The following is a 21907-nucleotide window of genomic DNA, read 5'->3' on the forward strand; positions in this document are numbered from 1 at the left end:
AGGCATGGTTTCTAATTCATTATAGCTTTAATGATTGATATATGATTCAGGAGCTGACTCCTCCTTAAAAGTTCCTACTGGCTTTTCAGGAAGTCATATAACCTCATAGTGGCCATACCCAGTAATCAATGATTTCTTCAAGATGCTAACCCTGATCCTAAGGCTTTTCCTTTTCCTTATTGAGATGCCTTTATGTTCAACATGACAGACCCAACCGAATCAATTATAAGAATACAGAATCTCAGCTGGGGGTAGTGGTACACACCCTTAATTCCAGCACTCTGGAGACAGAGGCAGGGAGATCTCTGTGAGTTCAAGGTCAGCCTGATTTGTGAGTTCCAAGTCAACGTGGGCTCTGTTACACAGAGAAACCCTATCTCAAAACACAAACAACAACAACAACAAAGTGCAGAATCTCAACTATGTAGAACCTATAACCCCAGCACTTGGTGGGGCTGAACAGAAGAATTATAAACTCAAGGCCAAACTGTTTTGCAAAGCAACAGCCCATCTAAAAAACAAACACAACTGCAAAAGCACTTGTTTTGCCATGAAAGACTTAAAGGACAAAACTTATTCTCTCTAAGTTCAGACTGGCTGCCCAATTTATCTTAGCACACATCAGTGCATCGATTCAGATCAAGAAGACAACTTAAATCCTACTTCCATGGCATTTGAACACTATATACTAGTGCTTAGCACCAACCCTAATGAGCCAACCTAAGTGATGTCAAGTAATCCACAAGGGGGCAGGGATGTTCACAAGGAAGTGAAGACAATGCCAAAGACTTTCTCAATAGCTCAACAAGCAGAAAGTACAAGAAAATATGATTAGAGAAATTTATGGCATGTCTAAGTTATATTATAAGTATGTATTAAACTGTGAAACACATACACAAGCTTCAGTTTTTAAAATTATGTAAACGCCATCATAGATAATAACAGCCACATGGCTCGGCCAATATAGTTTTTTTTTTTTTTCAATTCTTAGAAAAGTATGAACTTTGAAGGAAATCCTGGATTACTGACGTTCCTCTGGCATTGTCATTAATTTCCTGTCTGTGCACTTACAAGCACAGGGAGTTGTTTCCTGTTATCTGTCACTTGTTTTGTGTCAAAACTTGCTGTTTAATCAGAGCTAACACATCCTTTTGAGCCATATAACTAGAGTCCATATTTCATGAGGTCACAAGATGCAAGGAGGTAGCCTTTGTTCTCTGTCTTAGGGTTTCATTGCTGTGAAGAGACACTATGACCAAAACAACTCTTATAAAGAACAACACTTAATTGGGGCTGGCTTACATTTACATCTTCATTAGGTAAATAAAAAATAAGTTAATTGGATGGGAACATTTTCAAGACAGAGTGAATATATATGGAAACTCATTTTGAAGAATTAAACAGATGTAATTTATCAAATGCATATCAAAATACATAACTATATGAAAACATTCATATTATCATTAAATATTAAGACATAAAATCTGAAAGAAGCCTGGGACTCATGAACAGGATCTACATACACCTAGCATAATAAGCTCTTTCTAGGTGTATGTAGATACAGGTCTGTAGAGAACAACTTGAAAAGGTATATAAGGCAAACTCTTGCATCAGCAGCAGGCCCTGGCCGAGGGATCCCTAACTAAAGGGTTTTATGAACCTTGACACTACAACATGAGCAAGCAGACTGTTCAAACACTCCTCTACAAAATTCACAATTACTTATTAATAGAATGTGTGCTGTGACAGCTTCTCTCCACACAAATTCAGAGTCATATTCTCTGGAGTTTCAGATCTAATTGCTGTGTTTTGAATTCTTGTCATTTTAATTGAATCCTGGAAAGTGCATACTTACCTGGCTGGTTCTGAGCTGGTGATGTTGCTTCATGGTTCACAGTGTGCACAGAAAAAGCTGCTTCTCCACAACTTTGCATTCTAGCTCTTGGGGTATAGTAGGAATTATTTTCTTTTGTTTTTCATTTTTATGTAAAATATTTTTGTAAATCATGTATTTTCTTTTTAGATATATTTATTCTATTAAGTGTGTATGAGTGTTTTGCTTGCATGTATATGTGTTCCATGTGCATGTCTGGCACACTGAGAGATGAAAGAGAGCATCAGATCCCCTGGAACTGGAATGATGGTTGTGTATTCAGAACTAAACCTAAGTCCTCTACAAGAGCAACAAGTGCTGTTAACCACTATGCCATCTCTTCATTCCTCCAAAATATGCATTTTCTATGAAAAACAGGTTATTATTTCTAAGCCTGACTACTTAGCTCAGCCCATAGTTTACAAGCATCAGAAGTACCTTCAGGTATGCTAGAGATGCAGAATCTCAGGTTCACTGTCAATTTTGCTCATGAAAATACAGATGGTAACTCAAGGCTGGCAAGATGGCTAGAAGGGTAGAGGCACTTGCATGAAGACCTTAGATCAATACTCGGTTCCCATAAGCTAACAGGAGAAAACCAGCTCCTTAGCATTGTCATCTGCTGTACATGGGCTCATGATGGCACCCACACACCCAGACTCATACAAACATAAAAGATAATGAGAATTTTAAAAGATGGTACCTCAATTCTGAAAGAGGTATAAGAAGTATGAGAAAGAGAGCCCCTGTAGTAGAGTGGGGCTTACCTATGGGACAGAAGAGGACACAGACCGGGAACCCTGTGATTCAATACCCAAAACAAGATTTGTAATGGCCAAGAGGCAAGGCAGTAATCATGGGTTGGCCAACTCTGAACTTGAAGATGGACATTCATAGCTATGATAGTTCAGACTCTTCCCTTAGCTTACAAACCAGATTTTTCAAGGTTTGCCAGATGTGATGAGAGGGTACCTCACTGATGACCACATGTTGTGCTAACTTTAGAAATGAATCAATATTCAAAGTGGTGATTTCTCAAGCATTTTAAGTAGAATATGCTAAAAACATAACCATAAAGATCAACATCACATTCAATGTGACAAAATCATCAATGTGACAAAACATCACATTCTTAAAGCTGCCCCAACTTCACCACAAAATTTTGTGATTGATAATTAGAAGCACTCTTGATCCTGAAGCTTTCAACTGTAAACTTATATGCCTCTGTATGTGTGTGTGGTGCATTTATGTGCATGTCTATAGAATACCACTTAAATTTCAGGTTTTGTGTTTGTATATACAAATAAAAAGATGGCAGAAAACAACTGCATATACCTAATTAATATAATTATGTTCATATACATTATTCTATGTGTTACATACTATAATTAAGCGAAAGTCAAACCGTAAGAATTTTCTTGCTTAAAGTCACTGATTTAGCACAAAATCAAATACAATAGATGCCTTTGACTTTGAAAAAATCATTTCAGTCTTTTCTACCTTATTGTCCCTGATTGTCTGACATTGAACATTGGTCCTTATCTTGCCTGGATTAATTAACATAAGTTACTGACACAATGGATTCATTTTATGACTAACAGACTAATGTGGAATTTTTTTGTTCTGATTCACAAAAATGATACTGAGCCAGAGAGAGCTCAGTGGTCAATAGCATTGACAGCCCTTCTGAGGACCAGTGTTTGCTTTCCAAAACCCAGACTGGGGAACTAACAACTGCCTGTAGCTCCAGCTCCAGACAATCTGACACCCTTTTCTGGCTTTCATGGACACCTATGCAACATGGCATATTCTCACACCGATATACATGCATATAAATAAATAAAAACAAATCCTAAAAGGTTTTTAAAGTTTGTAGAGGCAATCACTGTGAGTTCAAGAGCAGACTGTTCTATAGGGTAAGTTCCAGGACAGCTAGAACTACATGGTGAGACCTGGTCTTAAAAAAAAGATTTTTAAGTCTTACAAAGATATAAAAATTAAATATATTTCTCAAAGCATAAAAGCGTCACTTAGAAAGATAAAATTATATAAATTAAATTCTCATAAAATTGAAATAGTTAATCACATTTAATTCGGTTTTTTAAATCAAATAATTGATGTACAAACTGACCAAAAGGTTTATTTATATCATTAGATGCTAAAATTTAAATTAAAGGCAGCCTTTTAAATTATTTGAGGAAATTTTTAAATCTCTCTCTCTCTCTGTGTGTGTGTGTGTGTATGTGTGTGTGTGTATGTGTGTGTGTGTATACTTAAAACCTTTTTAAGTAGTAAAAGTGTTCTTTCATTATTTTTTAACAATAAAACACGCAGAAACATGTACAGCTGACAATCAAATTTGATTTTGCTTAAGTATAATTTGATGGCACATTTGATTTTTTTTTGTCCTGAAGTAATTTCAAGCCTAAAAACAAACTGCAAAAAATATATGTTGTGGAGCCAGGGAGATGGGCTTGCTGAACAAACATGAAAGCCTACATTTGATCCACAGGACCTATTCAAAAAAGCATTGTGAGGTAGCATATACCTGTAATCTCACTGCTGAGAGGCAGAGACGAGTACATTCCTGCTTGCTGACTAACCAGTCTCACCAACATACCTGCCTAAGCATGACCTGAAGAAGATGAAACCAACAGACATGGTATCCTGGACCAGGAAATGCTCACCAAAGCCTCAACCCTAGACAAGAACGTAAGGCAACTAATGAATGAAAGCAGAAAAATGGCCTCATGAGTGAGTTACAAGAACAAGGGGAGACACTGTCTCAAAAATAAGGTAGAAAGTGATTAAAGGAGGCACTGGACATGTATTTCTGCCCCCCATATGCATGCACACACACACACACATGCAACTCATATGCACTCCCAAATGTGTATACATACATACATACACACATACTCAGAGTTATACAAACTATTTATGTACACTTCACTCAAATCTGTTCTCTCTCTCTCTCTCTCTCTCTCTCTCTCTCTCTCTCTCTCTCTCTCTCTGTGTGTGTGTGTGTGTGTGTGTGTGTGTATGTACGTATATATAAATTATTCATGCATATGTGAAAAAGTGTCTTTGGACTGCTCTTTGAAAATATTATAAGCATTTCAGTACTGTTATTACCCCTGAGAAAGAGATATTCTTGTCCATATTCCCAATACCAGTTTTTAAAAGCTTGACATTTATGCTCTTATTTAATATACACTGAGCTTTCACCATTTATGCATCCACATCAAACAAGGGGTCAGCTTTTTGTTTATGTGGGTTGTGAAGTGGCTTGCTTTGTTTTAAGACAGGGTTCTTCTCTATAGCCTAGAGCTATATAGCCCAGATTGGCCTCAGGCTTCCAAGTGTTGGGATTACAGGTGTGAGCTACTGTTGTTTGTGACTCTGACCAAAATCTTTGGGGGCAGTGTGAGGGGGAAAAGAAGAAAGCTCAGAGCCAACAACCAGACTCCAGGAGTTAGGCAAGTGGCAAAAGTAAATGAAGGAATTGGGCAAACCTTTATACCTTCCACCTAGGCCCCATTGGCCCATCTGATTGGTTGTTCTGGCCACATGCTCTGTTCTCTCCAGGTGTCAGGCAGGCTTTAGGAGTGAGTTAGCAGACACAGGGTTTGCTGACTCATTCTTTGTACAAGCCACCACACTTGATTAAAAAAAAAAATCTTAAGCAGTCAACTGGACATTAAGTTTTCTTTAAGAAACAATAGACAATCGAAAGTTACCTTTCCCCCAGAATGGTCTAGGAAGGAACAGAGATACATAAATCACTAAAAAAAGAAGCACAATAAAAAACATCTGTTGTTTATACAAGAAAACAAAAATTCTAAACCACAGTGAGATGACTTAGCAACCTGCTAGGCAAAAGCTAACTAATAGAATATGTCAATGACAAAATCAACATCTAAATAACTGTTTACTCTAAACATTAGATAAGCTATGTAACACTATATAACATACTGTAGAGTGAAAAATTATAAAGACCATTTTGTGAAATATATGCAGGCTTTTTCTTTGCCCTTAGACCTGAGCAGAAAGAGTGCAGATTCCAGAACCTAGAACTGGATGTAAAATTTCAGGCCTTTACTGCCACTGCCCCCAGGATACATTCAGGGAAGAGCAACATTTCTCAAGCCTCAGGGTGGGGAAGTCCCAAAGCAAGAAGAAAGATGCAAGTCATCTGGGTGGTTCTAAGAACTAGCTAAGTTTCCACTGTTCTTGGTTACCCCGCCCCCCCCCTTTGAGGTTTTCCCAGTGTTAGAGCCTGCTGATGTTCAAAACTTGTAAAACAACCAATCATGTGTAACCACTCGAAAATGCAACCAATCATGTGTAACCATGAGAAAATTCCTCCCTTTCCCCACCCTGTGCTATAAAAAAAAAGCCCCTCAGCTTGCTGGCCTTTTGTCAAAATTCTGTTCCTGCGTGGACGAGCAGTTTTGACCTTGGCTAGCCAACTCTCCCCAATAAACCTCTGCTGATTGCGTCCAGGTATGGTTTCTTGTGATGTTTGGGTGGTCGTGATTTCCTGAGACTTGAGGAAGGGTCTCCTGAGTTTGGGGGTCTTCATTACTACCTTTGCAGAATTAAATAATAAAGGCAATTTAGGACTTGAAAACTGAATTTAGGCAAAAGACAGAAATACTAAAGAAACCTCAAACTGAAATGAAGATGAAATTGAAAAACTCGATAATCCAATTAGAAAGCTCAGATGAAACTCTTACCAGCAGAATGGATCAAGCAGAAGACAGAACATCGGGAATTCACAACAAAATAGAAAAATTGGACTGCTAGGTCAAAGAATATGATTACAATTTTAAAACCACAAGAGGAGTATAAAGGAAATCTTGTACACTATGGAAAAACAAAATCAGCCTAATATAGGCATAGAAGAAAGAGAATAATCTCAAGTCAGTAGCATAAACCAGATATTCAACAGGATCTTAGAAAAGCATGTCCCCCAGTAATGAAGACATATCCATGTAGATACAAGAAATACAGAGAAAACCAAATAGACAGAACAAGTAAAGAAACTCACTGAGACATATTACAGCTAAAACCCTGAATATGCAGAACAAATAGAGAGTGTTGAAGGATATAAAAGAAAAACCATAAATAACATATAAAAGAAAGACCATTAAAATAACAGCTGGTTTTTCTGTGGAAAATTAAAAAGCCTGAAGCACCTCGAGCAAATATATTCAAGTTCTAAAAGATCCCATATGCCAACTCAATTTTTTTCCCCAAAACTATCTGCTATAGTTGAAGAATGGAAAGTTTCCATTATATAAACAGACTGAAGAATTTATGTCTACCAAACTAGTCCTACAGAGAATACTGGAAACAATATTTTAGGCTCAAGAGAGGAATGATCATATCCACAATGGTACAGAAAGAAAAGAAATGACGATTTAATCACTGAATTGCAAAATAGGCCTGAGAACACAAACGCCAATCAACATACACCTTTCAATAATAACTTTAAATAGCAATGACCTCAGTTACCCAATGAAAAGATACAGATTAGTTGAATAGAATAAGAAACAAAAAAGCAAGGAGCTCATCTTACCTTCAGGGATAGGCATCTTTAACTGAGAATTATAGAATGGAAAAAAAGAATTCTCAGCAAATGGAGTTAGGATACAAGAAATTGTTTCTGTCCTAATGTCTGACCAAAAGACCAAACTAAAATTAATCCGAAGAGAAAAAGAGGAACTCTCCACTGAGAAGAGTAATCCTTTAAACCAAACCTACCAACTCTATGTATTCAAGTATAGGTGGGTGTGGTGTTCTTTCCTATTAGGAAAGATTATGAATGGGATGAAGTGACCCAACCTTGCAGTGTCCCTGAAAATCACCCTTTATTTCTATTCTGCCCCAAAGGTAGATGTAACAGCTTGATATCAGAACTAGAATTGCTGAGGGAATAAAGAGATTCAAATGCAAATACAGACATCTTGACTAAAACGGAAACCCAGGGAAGTATGACACTCTTGTAAATAACCACACCCAGGAAGTAGATTCCCACTCTTTGGGTCACAGTGCCACAAGAGAAGCACATTTACAACAAGTCCAATGATGACAACAGTGAGCCTTCAGGTTAAGAAGTTATGGTATTTTTCAATTGGACACAAATTAGAATTATCTAAGAACCTCAACTGAGAACATGCCCAATCAGATTACTTGTAGTCAAGTCTGTAAGATTTTTGTTTATTTGTTTGTTTGTTTGTTTGTTTGTTTGTTTTTATTAATACTTAATGAGGCAGGGCCCAGTCCACTGTGAATCTTTGGGAAGTGGTTCTGGAGTATATATATTTTTAAAAAGCAAACTGAGCAAGCCATATGAAGAAAGCTAGAAAGCAGTATTCCTCTATGGCTTCTGCTTCAGTTTCTATACCCAGGACCTGCCTTGGCTTCTCTTGGTTATACCTGAACTGTTGCCTGAAAGTATAAGGTGAAATAAACAAACCCTTTCCTCTCCAAGTTGCTTTTGGTCATGGTCTTTATCACAGCAATAAAAACCTAACTAGGACAGAGATTGACAGAGAAAGTATAAACTAGCCTCTGAGAAGTCCATCAAGAGAGGCCAGAACCCTGCACATAGCCTCTGATACAGGGCTGTATAGCGGAGCTGGAGCTTGAGAAGACATTACAGTGGAACATACCTAGCACAAGTCTCAAAATTCCTTTAATTATAGTTCTCAGAGATGATGGTGGTATTGGAACATGGTCCATGAATGAAGCTGTGAAGAGAATTTTTAATAAACAAGTAAACAAGAGGAGAGTCTTAGAATGTCTGTCCCTCTATAACATGGATTTGTTCTTGGAATGTGCTGTTGTGCCCCTCCCAGGTGTAGTAAACAGGAGTCATTTGCTTCAAATTGCATATTGTTGTTTAATTTTGTTAGATGATGTTTCCAAGCATGGATTGTCCTTGTGACCGTATGTAATTAAACTCAAGAGAACTTAAAATGACCTTGCCTAACACTCAGACTATAAATTGTCTAATGACCTAAATAAGGTTGGATATTTCATACGAATTTAGTGAACCTCATTTTTAGGCTTCACTCTCCCAGGTTCATACCACCAACTAGAGCAGTACCATGGTGGGATGTCCATCTTGAGAGAAAGTGGATAAAGCTGGTCAAGGAAGAGGTTCTACCAGGTCTAAACACCATGGAATGGATGGGATAGTGACCAAGTAATCCTGGAGTTCTAAATGGGTATTGAGGTTTGCTCTTTCTGTCTATTATAATGCTAAGTGTGGTCCAAGATCTGGAGTCAGCATTTAGACCAAAGTGAGGCTATGTTATCCTGCCCCCAAGTTATTTCTTATTGCTAAATAAAGATGCCAACAGCTAATAATTGTGCAGAAGAGACATGGATGGGGTTTAGGATTCCTGGACTTGGGGTTGGAGGAGAACTACAAGAGGGAGAAATATGTGAATGGAGGAGAAGCTGCCATAGGTTAGGTAAGTTCAAGAGAACATGGCCTTGAGGTCTGGCCAATTGGAGTTAAGAGCAGCCCAGAGGAAACATAGCAATAACTCAGGGTTAGGGATAAGAAAGTAGATTCTAATAGCATAGAGGATAACTATCTGACCCAAATAAGGCTTATTGTAAATATAAAGGGTGTGAGTGTGTGTGTGTGTGTGTGTGTGTGTGTGTGTGTGTGTGTGTGTGTGTGTTTTATCCAGGAACTGAATGGTCAAAGCAAGGTGGAAACCCTGGGTCAGGATTAAAATTTTCTACAGCAAATGGGCCCAAAGGTGGAGCCACAAGAAGGAAGTCAACTGACCTAAAATGTATACCCAGCCAGCTAGTGACAGACCTAGAGTTGTGCTTGAACTCTGAATAAAGACTGTAAAAAATAATATGTTTTTCCTCCCAGTCTCTGATCCTGGAATGACAACTCTGAGACTATTTATTAATAAATGCTTAGGCCATAAGCACTGGTTCATTCCTGACTAGCTTGTAACTTATTCCCTACATCCAGTCCATTTGTATTTGAAAAAAAAAGAGCCTTTTATTAGACTAAAAAGGGAAATTATAGAGAGAATATCTTATGTCTGAATGGATGTGGCACCTGTCAATAATAAGTCTAATGGCCTATGGCTTAGGTAGGAAATAAGAGGTGAAACATCTGGAAGGCAGAAAGGATTCTGGGATAGAGCCAGACGTAGGGAGATTTGCCCAGGAAGATGCGACAAGACAGATGCATGGTACCAGAACACAGATAACCAGCCACATGGCAGAATATAGATAAGAATAAATGGGTCTTTAAATTATGATCTAGTCAGAGAAGAGCCTCACCATATGGCCAAATTATTTGTAAATATATTTTAAGTCTAAGTCCTATTTCTGGAAACATGGGGCTGAGAGGTCGAACCAGACCTAACTTCAACAAAAGGCAGGTAGTCTTTGTTACATGAAGAAGACATTAGAGGATACTGAAATGGGAAACACCTAGGGGTGAGGTTGGGGAGAAAACTTGTTCTAACACTAAGCATGTGTTAAATCTGCCCAAACCCAATGACTGCAATGATGCTTACAAATGTAGTCATATTGTTAGTCACTCAGAAAACACTGAATCTGTGCCATGTGATGAGCAGCGCGCTCAGCCCTAAGGACATGCCGCTCACCAGAGGGGGTCTCATGCGTTGCAAGACATGAGGTACAGGATTTTAATGTCTCCGTGACTTAGACCAGGCAGGCAATATGAGTGAAAGTTCAGATTTATTAAAACTAAGAGTAGACTCATAGAATACACCTTACAAATTGGAACAACCAAGCAACCACATGACTTGAGCCCTTTCACTGAGTTTAGGCAAATGGAAGAAGCTGTATCTTGGAGGGTGGGGGTGAGTGTTGAGATGGATTCTTACCCTGACTGACAGTTACATGTCTGTCAATATATCTCGTAGTTTTAAGCATTTACATGCCCCCATCTGGCATGTACAGGAGATGCTAAACAGGGATTTCTCCTCACAGGGTCTACTAGGACAAATTTGCCTTCACTGTACCCAATTCTACTTTAAGCAGGCCTTGTTTATTTCTCCTTCTCCCAGGAAGTAGCTGACTCCAGATTACCAACCCATGGGAAGGAACTGGGTGTGGTCCTGCCTAGACAGTAAGCACATTTTTCTAAGGGCAGTTGTCTGAGATCTCTGGGCTCCCTTAAACGGGTCTACCTCACACAAACACTGTCTGTAGCCTATGAGCTTGAGTTGCCTGAGTAAGATAGACACTAAATAATAGATCCAAGTCTTTCCTTACACATCACTGAAAGTATTATAATGGAAGAGAGAAGATATTAAAAACCTTAAGTTAGAAGATTTAAAAATAGTATTTCTGAGGAAATTGTATTAAATTAATCTAATAAGACGTTATAGGAACATTAGCAATTTTTTAAATATTTTAAGTAAAATTTAAAGCTTCATTTTATATTTTATTTGTATATTACATATGTACATGTTCATTATGGAGTAATTATAGTAGTTACATTGACATATTACTAAAGGCATTAAAGTACAATGGCTAGTACAAATAACTAAAACTCTCTTTTAAAAGTTTGTTTTTATAAAATATGAAATTTTTCTGAAATACGAAAATTCTCCTGGTGAAAGGGAGAATAAACAAGGCCTACTTAAAATAGAATTGGGTGCAAGGGCAGTGAAGGTGACTTTGTTCTTTCACACTCACAACAGGGTTCTTAATTGTGATTGTCCTCATATGACATCAGTTAGTTAATATTTCACAAAAACATTAGCAACCTAAGATGAAAAGAGGAAGGTGAAGCTTCCAGAGTCTGTTCCTCCATGAATATACTTCTATCCATATGTGGTGCTAATAACACGCATTTCTAAAACAGGGACTTGGATCTGTATTACTTATGCCATCAGGTTTTTGAGAATGTACCCTTCCTGTGAAGTTCTGGATAAAAGTGGACTCAAATTTACCTTCTAATGGTTTACGAGCCTGCCTAGGGAGCTTTGCAAACAGTAACCTAGGACACAAATTACACAGATTAACAACAGCCACTTGTTTGTGAACCAAAAGGGGGGAAAATGAGTAATTTGTATATTTTGGTGTATTGTGGGAAATTACAGTTTTGAACATCTATTATATTCTTTATGAATGGAGCTTCAAGTACATCAGAGGGGAATCCCTGAGTGCTTGCTGACGCTGTGGGTGATGACCATAGTTGCTTCAGGTCAGCTCACACAATCCTTCATTTTGTGAAACCAATCACTCATGGTCACTAAATGTCTTTCACATTGGTTCCAAACAAAGGCATTGACCAGGCTTATTGTTTTCAAAGGTTAAAATACCCACAAAAGCATTTACATCATTGCCCAAGTATGCCTAGGTCATAGGAAGCCCAATAACATGACCAAAAAGAGACTCCTAACACAACTAGCCAAATGAGGAAAAATTCAGGCAGTAATCCTCTCCTGGGTCTCTGCCCCCAGATATATACTTTTATGAAAACATATACTTTTACCAGAAAGAATTGTTTAGTATATAGTCTTTCCTAAGATATGATCAAAAACAGCGAGCGGCTTCAGAAAAGCTTTGGGAATTCTGAGACCTGCATTCCCAAATAATTCTAAAGGAACATCAACACGCGAGCTTCCGAGAATTCCTGCAGCTCTGCTTAACATTTCCCAACACACCCAAACATTTTGCACGTTTTGTAACCCAACACCTCTTACCATCTGTGGAGTCTGCTCGGAGAAGCAAGACACTGGTGATTTTCAAGATATACTTTGCAGAATCCTCTCAGGGATTTCCAGGAAAGCAAAGAAAAGAGTACAGAGACACTGAAGGAGCAGGAGGGGTCAGTAACCCACAGCTCTACTTCTAATCCTACTTTCCAGAGTTGACATATAGCATCGTTTTGAATTAAGAAATCTATGACTCAATATTATCTTGTGTTTATAAAATTCTTTCACTAGAAATGAGATATTTGTAGTCTGACATTTATGGGTCGACATGTTGTACGTGTTACAGGATTGCACGGAAGGGCTCAGCAGTATTCACAGGGTAGTTTCTTGTTAGTTTGAATTACTGTGAATAAGTATTGGCACCTGTCAATCCTTGCTGGGCTTTTCTAGAGGCAGAATTAACATCCCTGTGCTATTAGTTCAGACTTGGCTTGGTGAATTGCTTTGACTAAAGGAATGTGATATAAATTTGTGGTTTATTTATGATCTTCAGGGCCTCTTCCCTATGAGAACAGTAAGCCTCGCACGATGGGTGTTCATCAGGCAAAGCCCCGGACATGAAGCCCAAATGGGACCAACAAACCTACAACCAATGGCTGATGTTCAAAGGTTGTTTGTGGACATAGTAAAGGCTGACAGGAACAATTTTAAATCAAGAGCTTTTAATATTAATCCTGTATAAAAGTAATAAGATCTAACATAGAGGATACTGAATTTTCTGCTCCCTTTGCAATTAACAAAAATAACTTTCAAAAAGTGCAATAATGCTTATTACTCTGTATACCCAGATACCATTCTTCTTTGTTCAATGGTAAATCTCTGCCCCCTGCCCATAATTCACAGAATAACACTAATGATGCATTGTATATAAATTTCCATCAAGGGAATCAATGAATTTTCCTTTGTTCATGGAGCCAGATGCTGCTTTGGGAGTTAGAATCTAATATGAAAAATAAATATTCGTTATCAGTGCCTATAATTGTTTTCAGAGTTCTTAATTGGGTCAAAATTAAAAGTTAGCTATGTCTAATCAAGCTGTAATTCAAAAAGAGCCTTTCCAACAAACACACATAGGAAGGAAAAGAAAAAGAAAGGTATCACTTCTTCCAAAAATGTGAAACTACTTTCTGCAAAGGTAGGCACATGCGTAATGAATCAACTCTCATTCTACTGAAGCTTTATAGGTTTGTGAGACAGTTACACAAAAGGTTCCATGGAAAGTGGAAAGACTGGAATTATTATAGTAGAAGAAAAGATTGTATTTTTTTTTAATCAGCTTAGAAAAAAATCCTCTACCAAATTATCACCATAGTATTGGTCAAGAGTTCCTAGTGGATGGAGAGAGGACTTGACAGTTAAGATGCCTGCTGCTCTTACACATGGGGTTTGGTTCCTGTCACATGGCAGCTCACAAATAGCCATAACTCTAGTTCCAAGGGGTCTGGTGCCATCTTCTGGCCTCTGCAGACACTGCATGCACATGATACACATGCATACATGCAGGCAAAATGCCCTATGCATAAAAGAAGGGAAATCTTTTAAATACTCTAGATTTTTAAAAGTAGAATAAACAACAGAAGGCTTGCAAAAGTAGTCTGTCATTTTCTTTTTAATTTTTTTTATTTTATTTTTATGTGCATTGGATGTTTTGTCATATGTGTATTGATGCTCTCAGAGGCCAGAAAAGGACATCAGATCCCCTGAAACTAAAATTATAGATGTTGTGAGGCATTGTGTAGGTGCTGAGAATCAAGCCCTGAATTTCTGGAAGAGCAGCAAGGATTTTTTCATGGATGACCCATCTCTACAACCCCAAGTAATTTGTCTTTATAGAATTAAACATGCAGGTGTTGGAAAGATGACTCAGTGATTACAAGCACTTCCAAAGAACCCGAGCTGAATTCCCAGCACCCATATGGCAGCTCACAACTATTTGATTGAGTAGCTCCATGATTGAATACCCTACACAGATATACATGTAGACAAAATGCCAATGCCCATAAAATAATAATAAATAAATTAGTTTTAAAAAGAATTAAACATGCACAACAAAGAGCCATATAGGCGAGAGGAAAGTAGCACAAAAACAAAACGAACAAACTACAAAACACACACACAGCAGAGGCAAGAGTCACACTTCCTAAGAAGTGGATGCAAATAGCTATGAGGATTAAAGGCTTCTTTTTTGGGTAATGGATGAAAAATTGATGCAGGATTTATTATAGAATTTCCCTGACCCAATGCTATTAATTAAGTACCAAGTAAAAGGCTGCAAACACAAGTGACATGCTCTCTGTGGCTCAGCAGCCTGCACAGAACATGCGTGGCCCATTTTACAGACAGGACAAACACTTCAAGAGTGTTCTCTCAATTATTAGCTATCTTCAAAATAAATAGATACTTTCTTGGACTGAGAGAAATAAAGAATAAATTAAAATCAGAAATGAGAGGGAACAGTCTAGATGGTGTCACAGAATTAAGAGTGCTATAGCAGAATACTTTGAAAACACGTTATACTGAGTTAGATAAACTAAAAGAAATGCCTAAATGATGCTTAAATTTCTAGAAACATACAACCCACCACAACTTGGACCTGATAAAACAGAAAGTCTAAGCAGTCCCATAAGTACAAGGAAGATGGTAACAAATTTTAAAAACTTCCCAACCAAGAAAAGTTCAGAACCAAATGACTTCACCAGAAAATTCTACAAAATAATTAAAGAATAATTAAAGCCAATTCTTCTCAAAATCTTCAAAAAAAAATGAAAATAAGGGTTAACACTTCTGCCTCCTAAAGGTTTGTGTGCTGGAAACTTGGAGGTTACTGAGAAGTGAACAGACCTTTAAGAAATGGAGGCTAGTGAGAAGTTACTGGGTCATGATCACACTGAGCCAGCATTAAAGCTGGCCACACAGTGAGTGAGGTATATACAGTGGATGATGGCGTGTAGGAAAGGCCCCTCTGAGCTCCTTGATTTCCACCTGTGCCATGGGATATCTTCTGCTGTGCGGTATCATAGCCATATAATACCATATACATTACCCAACCTTAGATATTAAGGCTCCAAAACTTACTTATCAAAAAAAAATCTCTTCCAACACAGAGCTTCTGTCTAGTGTCCTGTTACCATAACACAAAATAAGCTAAGAAAACTCCCAAATTCATTTTATGAGACCAGTATAATCCAGACATACATGACAGGCAAACACATCGCAAAAAACCAAAACCATAAACCTGTATCCCCATGAACATAATGCAGAAATAATAAACAAAATACCAACAAACTTAATTGAGCATCACATTAAAAGAGTTATGCCTCATGACAAAGTGTAATTTATTCCCATAGTGCAAATATGGCTCAACATACAAATATTAATGATGTAATATTAACCAAATGAAAGACCAGGAAACCACATTATAATCTGAACTGATGCAGAAATTTTTTTTCAAATTAAACATCTAGTCATAATGAAAACACTCAACAAACTAAAAACAGGATACTACATCAGCATAATAAAAACTATATATAGGGATGGGGACCAGAGCCAATACCACAGTCAATGGGAAAGGGCTCATGTGTTTCAAAGGTTCAAGTAAGAACAAGAACAGAACAGGAAACCTGGTCTTCCTACTCCTACGTGACTAGCATGGAATCCCAAGCCAGAATGTTAAGCAAGAAAAAGAGGGGGATGAAGGCCAAAAAAAGATTCCAAATAAAGAAAAAAGTAAATTACCACTGTGTTTGGATGGTATTACATGACATTATCCTTAGAAACTCCTAAACATCCTGAGCACACCAAAAAGAAAAATCCTATTGTAACTGATAAAAGAACTTATTGAAGTTGAAAGAAACAAAACAAAACATGCTAACTGTATGACTGACAAAAATAAGGAAACTAAACAGTAAATTTTTAAAAAGCAGTACCATTTACAATAGTGCCCAAACAGTCAGATAATTAGAAGTAAACTTAAGGAGGTAAAAGTCTGAACTCTGAAAAACCACAGGCATAGATGAAACAGAAGAAGCAGCAAGCAAGAGGGTTGGAAACTGTATTAGTTTATTATTTTCATACTTTTGAAGAAGTAAACAAATTAAATGTAATACCTATCAAAATCACAGTAATTTTTATAGAAACAGAAAAAAAACTAAAATTCATAAGGAACCACCCCCAAAACCCCAAATATATAAATTGACCTTGAAAAAGAATAGAGGTCACACACTTCCTAATTTCAAATAGTTTTAGAACAGTAATCTAAACAGTGTGGTACTGGCGTAAGTGTGTGTGTACAGAAAAATGAAACAGACCACACAAATTAATCCTGGAGCCTAGCTCAGATAATCTTCAGTGAGGATTCCAAAACCATGAAATGTGGAAAGCGTGGAGACTCGACAGGGAAGTACACATGTGAAGGAATAGAGTTACATGCATTGCACCATACATAAAGCTTAGCACAAAATGGATTAAAAACCTTGCCAAGGGCTGAAATTATAAAATTCCTGGAGAAAACAAAGCCAGAAAGTTTTGTGAGATTGGATTTTACAGGATCTCAAACACACACACACACACACACACACACAAATCATAAGAAACAAAAAGTAAAAAATAGAGAAATGGGACTGCATGGACAACATTTATAGGTGAAAGGACACAAACACAGAAGGAAGTGAAGGTCATCAATCCAATAAGGGGTTAAAATTCAGAATATATAAAAACAATTAAACAGCAACAAAAAATATAAACACAAGTGACCTGAGACAAATTAGGGGAAAAAAACATAGACACTTTTCCAAGGATGGCATACAAATATGCCATTACATATAAAATGCTGCCAGTACATATAAAAAATGTGGGACTTACAATAGTGAGATGTCACCATGACCTATTAGGATAACTATTTCAGAGAAATAACACTGAGAGGACATAAAGAAACCAGAAGCCTTGTGAACAGGGGAGGGAGTATACAAAGGATCAGTCACTAGGAAAAACACAAAAAAATGGTTCCTGAAGAGATAAAGAACAGAATTGCTGTAAGATGGAGTGATTTTATTTCTAGTTCTATATCAAGGGTAATTAAAATCATAATCTTTTTTTTTTCTTTTAGACACATTATAAATAGGATATTTGTTAATTTTTATTATTGGTATGTAAGTGTATATATGAATGTGAGTATGAGAGAGAGAGAGGAGAGAGAGAGCGCGCCAGAGGGAAAGAGAGAATATGCATGAGTGTGGATAGGCATGTACCACAGGGTACATGTGCAGACAAGAGAACAACTTTTGGGAGTCTGTCCTTCTCTCTTTCCATCATGGGTTCTGGGGATAGAACTTAGGTTAACAAGCTTGTACAACAAGCATCTTTAACTACTTAATCATCTCCTTGGCCCAAATATCAGAATCTTATAGAGATATTTGCACATCTAGATTCTGAGCCGCGTCACTCACAGTAACAAGGGGGTTGGAGAAAAGCATAAAGTTCATCAACATGTGAAGAGTTAAATAAAACATGGAATGTGTGTAGTGTGCAACACCACTACTCAGCCTATAAGAGAAGACCCTTTCCCATTTCAGCACAGATCCACTGCGTGACATGAAATAAGCCAGTCACAGAAAAAGAAATCCTGGGTGTGGTGGTTTGAATGGCAAAGTTCCCCATGCTCTCCAACATTTGAATGCTTAGTTCCCCCAAACCCCCCCCCCCCACCTCCAAGTGGAGTTGTTTGAGGAGGCTGAGGAGGTGTGGCCTTGCTGGAATAAATGCATGACTGGGGAAGAGATTTGAGGTTTCAAAGCTTACTGCCAGCCCCAGTTCCTCTCCTGCTTGCAGATTAAGAGCTCACAAAAGTTTGCTGTGCTGTGGCAATCACTATGCCTACCTGTTGTGATGCACTCTTACCACAAAGCCATGAAGTCCAAACAAACCTCCCTTCTATAAGTTACCTTGGTCACAATGTTTAATCACAGCAAAAGAAAGTAGCTAACACACTGCTAATAAAAGAGATATCTAAATTAGTCAAATTCATAAGAACAGAAACTCAAATTGTGTCTGCCAAGAATTTATGGAAAAGGATAAAAACTAAGTCATTAATGAGCAGAGCTTCAGTTGTGCAAGGCAGAGAACTGCTGGAGATCATTACACAACAATGTGAGTGTGTTTAACACTCACAGCTCACGTGTTAAAATGGAAAAAAAAAAACAATGCTTTTGTGCTATGTGGTTTCATGTACATGTTCTTTAGCAGAGCTAACAATTCGAAGTCAGTGCTTCTGTCATGTTTTCCTGGAACACACACCAAGAGGTAGATAGAGGAACAGCTAGTTATCCAAGTAGAATAAAAGATGTAGTCAGAGAAGTATGAGAGTCCTGTCTGTGAAATGAGAATAAACTGTAAGAGGAAACTGCAGAGATTAAGCAGGTCTTCATGTGTACAGAGCATGTGCCAACAGGCCTCCCAGAATCCTCAGAGAAGGCTGAAGCAAGACTTCTCCAAACATTAGTGTTCCGCCCCGCCCCGCCCCGCCCCGCCCCGCCCCCGCCCCCGCCCCTACACACACACACACACACACACACACACACTGCACTAGGAGTCCAGTGTTTTTAAACAAAGGTAGAGAAATCTGCAAATATTTCAGTTTTTTAAAATGTATGTAAATGAAAATTGGATTAAACTTTTATACTAAGAAAAATTTTTAGCTGGTGAGTCCATCAAACCTTTCAGTCACCATCAATTTCTCCTTCTGAGTTCCCACTCTTAAGGAATCAGGTTCTTGTCCACTGTGCCTGTTTTTAGATTTCTTTCAGTATTGTAACAGAATTGTTGGGTAAAGTGTATTAATGAACACTCAAATGTGCTTCCTGACAACTGCAGCTCATGAGCTGTCTTTAATTAAGGAGTCTTGTTGGTGGGTTTAGATGCACATTGGTGTGGGACTTACTGGTTTAGTTTCTCTACATAGAAATTCATGGCATTAAGGAAGAAAATTCAATGCACAATCTTTCTATAATTTATGAAAAGCTATGTATTAAATGCAATTCTGTTTCAGTAATATAATTTTATGTTTGTCTTTTAATCTGTAAAACAAAAATGTGGAATAATAATTTAGAACAATTTTGAAATGCATAAGAAGAGATTGTTCAAATTTAAATATTTGAAGAACCAGACCATTAAAATAAAAGCAGTTTTTTCAGATATATTTGATCGCTAAAATTATATTTTTAAAAGAACATTCCAACCCATAAATGTTACATCTCGAATGGTTTGAAACTTTACAAAGTTTCAAATTTTTCTCTTTGATTTTGTCTTACAAATATTAATTTACATTGGACATTCATTAATAATTTACACATTTCTATTTGTAAAGTGTTAATGTGCTAATATTTATCAGTAATATTAATACATTTAAATAAAATAATTTAGATAAAGCTTACTACTTTTTTAAAGGCATTATAGTTCATTTGGGAGCATAGCAGGTACACTTAATGCTCTTAACAGTCATGTTTACAAAAAGTGGTTAGAATGTTAAATTTCAAGTAGATCTCTACTAACCTCTAATAATGCATGATTTTTGTCAGCTCGGATTAGTTTCCTGCTTTTGTTTTGTTTTGTTTTTAGATAGTCTCCTGGCTCTTTTGTACTGTAGATTTATCTTTAGCCACTGATATAACACATACTTCTAAAATCATTTTCTTTCAACTACTTTAGTGAGTATCATTATTTCTTGAGTAGAGGCATGCTGGGTGCTTTTATAGATATGTTCTTATTTAACCCACCACACACAAAAAAAAAAAGTGAGAGCACAGAGTCATCATTTTTTGTCTCAGAAAACACTAGTGGTGTCATCTCACTCAGCCATCAGAAGACAGAAAAGATTAGTGATGTTACCTCATTCTGCCATCAGAAGACAGATGGCAACCAGTGACTTGTACCCATTTGACATTTTTTTTTTTTCTTCATTGGGGAAAAACTGAGCCCACTTACATGTGGAAATCAACCTAGTTTTTTGTGTAGCAGTGAGTTAGCTAAACTGCTTTGGGTCCTGGTGAGTCACAGGCACACATCTGCCCAGGAGCAATCTGGATTCTTGAATGAAAGACAGACAGACAGACAGACAGACAGACAGACACAGACACACACAGACACACACACACACATACACACACACACACACACACACACACACACACACACACACACACACAGACACACACACACGCCAGTTAATTTTTGATACACTGTAAGAAGCTCAAAGGCTAGACACTCCTAAATCTTCCCCTGCTAGCAAACACTTTCCTTGGATACTTCTGAGACTCCTAAACCCTCTCCAGCTACCTCAGGCCCAGTTGAGGAAGTGGCCAATGGCCACTTACCTGCATTCTTACATGGCTGGTTAGCTTTCCCTTCTGCAGCTCTTAAGTCCCATCCTCCCCCAGCCCCAATAGTCATGGCAATTCTCTGCCTTCTTTTCTCCCAGTTCCTAGCCCAGTTCAAATCTAAAGTTTCTGCCCCTCTTTCTCTCTCTCCGCCCTTATTGACCTATCAAAAACCAATTGGGGACAAGAACCTTCATCGTTTGGACATGCAGATTTCTAATTAATTCAAAGCATTAGAACCAACCCCCAACATTTTCATGTTTTTATTTTTAAATCAGCATATAAAATGTTAATGTTATTATAGCCATATTAAGTCCTTTTCAGATAGAATAGACCGGTGAATCCATTGTGTTTTTAACTATAAATCATATTCTCAGCTCTATTTTTCAGGATTTAATTTCAAGTAATTTCTCCTCAGAAATTATGCTAAAGTTTATTATAGATTACAAACTTAAAGTATAGCTTCTAGACATACCTATTTGGAAATAAATCTACAGTGAGGGAACTTGAACCAGCACTGTGAGACTGTGTCACATAAAGCTACTGAGCCTCTCTTCCTGTTTCTGCAGATGTGTCATCTCAGCACCAAGACTCTTTGGAGTTGGAGCCTCTGAAAGCATCACGGTCCAAGCTGATGACTACATTGAAGCATGCACTCAATGCAACTGTCTCTGTAAAAAGTTACCCTGATGAAAATGATGTTTTTTACTCTTCAGACTCTGTTAATTTGTTACCAGAAAATAAATTCAAACACTCTACAATGTTAACAGTTAAAAAAAATCATAAAGTATAACAACAATGTCTAAGCTACAGAAAAGTTTATTTAATAATCAATTCCAATTGTAATTGTGGAACACATACCCTCCTGGCTGCTGATGCAACCATAGGAAGGTGAGTCTGACAGCAGACTAATACATATCTCT

General features: G+C 37.5%; 1 pseudogene; it reads left to right on the forward strand.

Annotated features, from left to right (window-relative positions):
• Positions 1-21674, forward strand: part of LOC143437152 (eukaryotic translation initiation factor 3 subunit H pseudogene) — a 63257-nt pseudogene extending 41583 nt beyond the window's left edge.
• The last annotated feature ends 233 nt before the right edge of the window (positions 21675-21907 follow it).

Source organism: Arvicanthis niloticus, chromosome 23 (assembly GCF_011762505.2).
Source record: "Arvicanthis niloticus isolate mArvNil1 chromosome 23, mArvNil1.pat.X, whole genome shotgun sequence".
NCBI lineage: Eukaryota > Metazoa > Chordata > Mammalia > Rodentia > Muridae > Arvicanthis > Arvicanthis niloticus.